The following is a 6,892-nucleotide window of genomic DNA, read 5'->3' as shown; positions in this document are numbered from 1 at the left end:
TGTGTAACTGACTCCAGCAGTCAGACCAGTGATGTTATAGGAAGTGTTTGTAGTTGTTGAATTTCCATTTGTGTTATCACCCATCCACTGAATTTTAAAGAAAGATCTATTTCCAACTGGTTCATCCCATGTCAGAAACACTGATGATGTTGTGATTTCAGACACTGTTAGATTTATGATCATATTTGGCTCTGTTTGGGGAGAGAAGAGCTTTTTTTATGTACAATCAGGACAAAAGTGAAATACATACAATACATACATACAAGGGAAATTAACAATTGACTAAAATGGGGGAACGCATTATTTTTATAATATACTTTGGAGCACAAAACAGATATTTTAGAGCTTTGCCTATAGTCACTACTATACAGCAATAAAATTAGATTTTATAACTCTACATGTGAATTGTGAGATTCAGAAAGTTTCTCCTTCTGTTTATTGATCTGCTGCCACAGCAGTGATGCAGAATGTGTAATTGACTCCAGCAGTCAGACCAGTGATGTTATAGGAAGTATAAGTACTAGTTTTATTTGTTTTATCAACAGTCCAGTGAACTTTAAAGAAAGATCTATTTTCAACTGGTTCATCCCATGTCAGAAACACAGATGATGTTGTGATATTTTTCACTCTGAGATTCCTGACCACATCTGGCTCTGTGTTTACAAGGAAGAAGCATGTCATAATTGATGATTTGAAAAAAAAGCCCGGCAAGACTCCCTGAGCCCGGGGAGAGGGGTCTGAGCTCGGAGTTCGGCTTAGCTCAAGTTCTCCCCTGAGTTTTTCTACCTGAGCTGGGGTAGAAACTTGGCTGAAGGTGCGAGATCGGGGTGGTGGAGGGATTCTGAAAGTCGAGAGATAACGAAGGTAGGATGTACTTGATTATTTATAGGCGTTTTCTCGAGCTGATTGGTAAACAGTGTAATTGCTGATGATGATGAACTGGCCGTGTTAATTATCCGTGCACACTCCTCCCGAAATTCTTTTGTGAAACGTCACTTCACGAGTTCGCATTTACTTATAATTAAATAAAGGTTATGCGTATTTGGCGTGCTGTCCGGGGGGAGAGCTCCGAGCCCGGCAAGACTCCCGAGCCCGGGGCACCACCCCCCAAACCCCCCCCCCCCCCCCCCCAGAGGGGTCTGAGCTCGGAGTTCGGCTTAGCCCAAGTGCTCCCCAAAAAGCAATTAGAACGGGACAGCAGCCAGATACGCAAATTTACATCCCCCCAAAAGCTGTGCTTAAATATTAGATGGGTGCTGGGCATCCTTTGGTGTATAAATGTTACGGCAGTGTCTATTTGACTTCTGTGGAAGCGTCCACTTGAAAGAGAGAGATGGGAACTCCCGCTGGAGATGCGATTATTGCGGCAGTTGGGAAGATAGCATATCTGCGGGAGCATACACTGCTGCGGCAGTGAGGATAATATGGAAAAGGCTCTTGGGGGAGCTGGCACTGCTGCGGCGGTGAGGAAATATGGAAAGGCTCCTGCTGGAGCTGACTCTGCTGTTGGATTGGGGGATACGGAAAGGCTCCTGCGGGAGTTGATACTGCTGCGGCAGTGTAGAAATGCGAAAACGCTCCTGCGGAAGCATACACTGCTGCGGCAGTGAGAAAATATGGAGAGGCTCCTGTGGGAGCATACACTGCTGCGGCATTGGGGGATACGGAAAAGCTCCTGCGGGAGCAGACACTGCTGCGGCAGTAAGGGAATATGGAAAGGCTCCTGCGGGAGCTGGCACTGCTGCGGCAGTGGAAAAACACGGAATGGCGCCTGCGGGAGCTGACACTGCTGCGGCAGTGAGAAAATATGGAGAGGCTCCTGCGGGAGCATACACTGCTGCGGCATTGGGGGATACAGAAAAGCTCCTGCGGGAGCAGACACTGCTGCGGCAGTAAGGGAATATGGAAAGGCTCCTGCGGGAGCTGGCACTGCTGCGGCAGTGGAAAAATACGGAATGGCTCCTGCGGGAGCTGACACTGCTGCGCCAGTGAGAAAATATGGAGAGGCTCCTGCAGGAGCATACACTGCTGCGGCAGTGAGAAAATATAGAGAGGCTCCTGCGGGAGCACACACTGCTGCGGCCGTGAGGATAATATGGAAAAGGCTCCTGCGGGAGCTGGCACTGCTGCGGCAGTGGAAAAATACGGAATGGCTGCTGCGGGAGCTGACACTGCTGCGGCAGTGAGAAAATATGGAGAGGCTCCTGCAGGAGCATACACTGCTGTGGCAGTGAGAAAAAATGGAGAGGCTCCTGCGGGAGCATACACTCCTGCGGCCGTGAGGATAATATGGAAAAGGCTCTTGCGGGAGCTGACACTGCTGTGGCATTGGGGGATACGGAAAAGCTCCTGCAGGAGCAGACACTGCTGCGGCAGTGATGGAATATGGAAAGGCTCCTGCGGGAGCTGGCACTGCTGCGGCACATGAGGGAAATACGGAAAGGCTCCTGCGGGAGCTGACACTGCTGCGGCGGTGAGGGAATACTGAAAGGCTCCTGTGGGAGCATACATTGCTGTGGTAATGAGGGAATGCGGAAAGGCTCCTGCTGGAGCGGGGTGCCATTGGAATGAGAAATGGAGATGACTAGGGAAAAAACGGGTGGCTGATGAGGGTTTGGTGGGCTTTCTTGAGATTTAAGCGGTCTGATCGGATGTAGCTCTTAAAAACTTCTGATGACCAGCGACAGAGTGTTTGGATCTGATGTTGGGAAAGGCCATTTTGAGCCACTGTGATGGCTGCACCTATTCTGAGGGAATGGCTGGAGAAATCATCAGCTGAGATAGCAGAAAGACATAAGACAGACTTTAGGCGTTTTTAGAACCAAAAAACGGGAGACAGGGCGGCTGGAGTCATCTGTAAAAAAGAGGGTCGGAAAGGGATTTAGCTCGGGATTTCCTGAGCTGAAGGAAGGCTAGGAGAGTTTGGTATTGGAGAATAGGTGAATGGAGGTTAAAAATATAAATAAAGTGGCCCTTCATTGACTGGTCTGTCTTACTTTGCTTTATATGAAATGACATGGCTTCATCGTCCAGGACTGCTGGATCAGAAATGGTGGGGTGGATGTTCGGTTTAAGGCTGGAAGTGGTAGTGAGCTCTTAGCGTCTGAGAAAGCCGAAGAAGGCTAGGATAAACATGGCATCTAGCGTATGAGCGGTGTGGACGGAATGGTAACCTTTGCGGAGCGTGGAAATGCATTTAGTCAGGATTTCAAAGGTTATGGGCTGCCTGGTGTCTGGGCGCGTGGGGTGGGCTCTTTGAATGCCTTTGATGAGAAGGGAGGTCTGTGAATTGGCTATTAGGGGTGAGGATGAACCGAATATGAGTTGTTAGCGTTGAGGTGCGAAATAAATGAAGTGATAGAGAGCAGGGAAGAATCGGGGAACGGCAGATTATAGGCAGAATGGAATGCTTTAAAACATGTCCATGCTGTTGAGTATGATTGCAGGGTACTTGGAGAAATGGCTTGGAGAATAGAATCTCTTGAAGTTTCGAGAAGGGGTCTCAGAGGATGATTCAGAGGAATATTAGTTCTGAATAAGGAGGTACTGGGGTTGGGAGTGGTTCCGCCTGCGGTGCCAACAGCCTGAATTTCTGAAAGGCAAAACTTGCCTCAGGAATGTGTTTTGAGGTTATGATGAACTGATCGTTAGCGGAGATCCAGATTAAACGTCTTTGAAAGGGCATTAAGGTGGGTGAATGAGAACGGCCATTATTAATTCAATGTACAGTAGCCTCGTTATCGCAGTGAATAACGATGCTGGACCATTCTTTTCCCCACAGAAAGGCTGCCAGGACAAGATGATATAGCTCGAAGAGGGGTGAGGATATTAATGGCTGGGGAAAATCTAACGGCTGGGAGGGCCATGTAGAAGCGGACCAGTGATTTTGGTGAAATCCTCCGAAACCGATGGAGGGGGCGGTGGCTTTTGATTAATGGTGATTCCATAGGCTCTCTCTCGCGCACCTGCGCGGTTTAAAACATCCAATAGTTATGATTTGTTGAGAACAAAGGGTTTAGCTCCACCCATTCATGATAATATCGTGCATTGTTGTTCTTACAGGCTGACGATATGACGATTTGAAAAATGACCATATCGCCCAACTCTAGCGGGAGCGAGAACTGCTGCGGCACTGAGGAAATATGGAAAAAAGGATCCTGCAGGAGCGGGCACTGCTGCGGCAGCGGGGAAATACAGATGGATGCTCCTGCTGGAGCAGACACTGCTGTGGCAGTGGAGAAAAACAGATAGAGGCTCCTGCAGGAGCAGGCACTGCTGGGATGCTGGAGTGAGGATGTGCTATTATGGATGGATAAGGGGATGTTTAAAGAGGGTTAGTTATGGTGGGTCACGAGTTTGAGTGAACAGGGATGGACTGGCATTAAGGGGGTTGGCTGATGAGGGTTCGGTGATCTTCTTTTATATGGAGACATTAGGGTATTGCGGAACAGAGAAGTAATGAGGAGCATGAGAGGAGGAGGAAAGGTAGCTGCTGGAGCCGCCTGCGGAGATGTGCTTACGCTTGGGACGGTTCTAGTAGTGGAATAAAGAGAGGGTAAATGGCGGGCATTGGGGCCTGCGCCATTAGCGGAGGAATGCTCACACTTGGGACAGCTCTGGGAGTGGAAGAGAGAGGGGAAAGGAGGGGAATGGCGGACAACGGGGCCTGAGCCAAGGGTGTTCGGAGGGATGGGTAGGGCAGAACATAGAGAAGGAAGGGGGAGCAAGAGAGGAGGAGGAAAGATAGCTGCTGGAGCCACCTGCGGAGATGTGCTTACGCTTGGGACGGTTCTGGTAGTGAAATAAAGAGAGGGTAAATGGCGGGCATTGGGGCCTGCGCCATTAGCGGAGGAATGCTCACGCTTGGGACGGCTTCGGAAGTGGATGAAAAGAGGGGGAAAGAGGAGGTGAACGGCGGGTATAGGGGCCTGCGCCAATATGAGAGGCAATGTCACACTGGGGTTAGACTGTGGGGCCATGAGTAGGGGAGAGGGTTGTCGGAAAAGGGGGTTGTGGATGGGTCTGCACCGCTATCGGAGGCATGCTCGCGTCTGTTACGGGAGCTGGAGGCCACTGAAAAGAAAAAAGGAGGTAAGTAACAGCAGGAAGAAAGTAAGGGTCTGGGTTGCAAGTGGAAGAAGCTTCGCACTTGCTTCACGTGTTGTTGGTCACAGGAAGGGAATCCTGAAGAACCTATTTGCAACCTGCACTACTACCGGAGGCAGCCTTACGCTAGTTTTTACTACGGGAGCTGGAGGCCGCTGAACAGAAAATGGTTTATTAATAGCATGAGGGAGCGGAAGAGTTGTGGGCATTTTTACAAATGGAGACAGCCTCACGTTTGCTTCAGCTGCTGTAGCTGTAGGCCATGCAAATGGGTTGGGGTGTGTGATGTCTTGAACCTGAGTAGCCTGCACTGCTAGCAGAGGCAGCCTTATGCTAATGTCTGCTACTTGAGCTGGAGGACACTAAAAAAGAAAAAAAAGGGGGGGGGGGGGTCAGAAGTAACAGGATGCAAATACTGGGATGTGCAGGCCAGTGTTGCAAGTAAAAGCAGCTTATGCTTGCTTCGGCTGCTGTAGATGTTGGCTGCGGGAAAGTAGAGGGGTTAGTAACATTAGGCAATTCCTCGAGCCTTGTCCACATTAATATGTTCCTGTTGAAAAACATCTTTTCCTCTCGTTTTGGCCTTCCAGCCTTTGAACGCTCTCCAGAGTGGATAAATTTGAAGATGCTGTTTTCACGTTGTAGTATGGACTGTAGAAACAGAGGCTTTGAAAACGAAGCATGTTTAGTCTTGTAACACATTCTACCAATAGACATGTTTATAGCAGTTAACTTGCAGATATGTGCTATTCACTTTCACATGGTTTCTAAAAAATTATTTTGCATGCTTTTCATATTACAGTCCTAAATGACAACAGAAAATTTACTCATGATTGCTGTCCTGCGGAAAACACGAGGGCAGTTGCATTTTAGATCAATTCTGAGTGATCGCGCCAGTAAATGGTGAAATATTTCCATAAATAAATTGATCCTGCCAGAAAATTTAATGAAACTTATGTCTGTATCATCTGAGTTAGGTTTGGACATCCACCGTAAGGCAGGTGTAACGTTAATGGGTTCAGACATTTCGGTGTGTATAACAACTCTGAAAAAATACCTTGTTGGCTTCATGGATAAAAATGGCATCGACATCGGACAGAATTACGTCATAACATCGTTTAACAAACTTTAGCAGCGAAACCTGCATTTTAGCAGCTTCACCTGAAAATATTAATTTGCAACACACGGTCTGCGCTACTAGTGGAGGCAGCCTCGAACTGCGTTGCGGCCGGAAGCCGCGGTGAAGGGCTGAGCCGCGGCAGCAAGTGAGTGAGGCTTTGCTTCGGTGAGATCTGGGGCGCGGCCCCATTACTTCTCTGGTGGTGTCGAGCGAGGCGAGCGAGGGGCTTTGCACGGTCTGTTGGCCGCAGCGTGTGGCTGTTTGAGAAAAGCAGGTGTCGCGATAACGCTTGATGCTCAGTGGCTGTGTTAGGCGGGATAGGAGTGATCATGGGGCCGGCGATTTGCAGCAGATCTGAAAAAATCCCCGGTCTAACGTTAGATCTCTTCGTTGGATGGAAAATTGGGTCTGTGATGAGATGGCAAACTGCGCGAACCGAATTCTGAAAGTCGAGAGATAACGAAGGTAGGATGTACTTGATTATTTATAGGCGTTTTCTCGAGATGATTGGTAAACAGTGTAATTGCTGATGATGATGAACTGGCCGTGTTAATTATCCGTGCACACTCCTCCCGAAATTCGTTTGTGAAACGTCACTTAACATGAGCTTTGTATCATATTTCTACTAAAAAAGAAAAAGCAGCATAAAAGCGAACTTGAAGTGAG

The sequence above is a fragment of the Carassius carassius genome, chromosome 50, assembly GCF_963082965.1.
Source record: "Carassius carassius chromosome 50, fCarCar2.1, whole genome shotgun sequence".
Lineage (NCBI taxonomy): Eukaryota > Metazoa > Chordata > Actinopteri > Cypriniformes > Cyprinidae > Carassius > Carassius carassius.
This window is presented reverse-complemented; position numbering follows the sequence as displayed.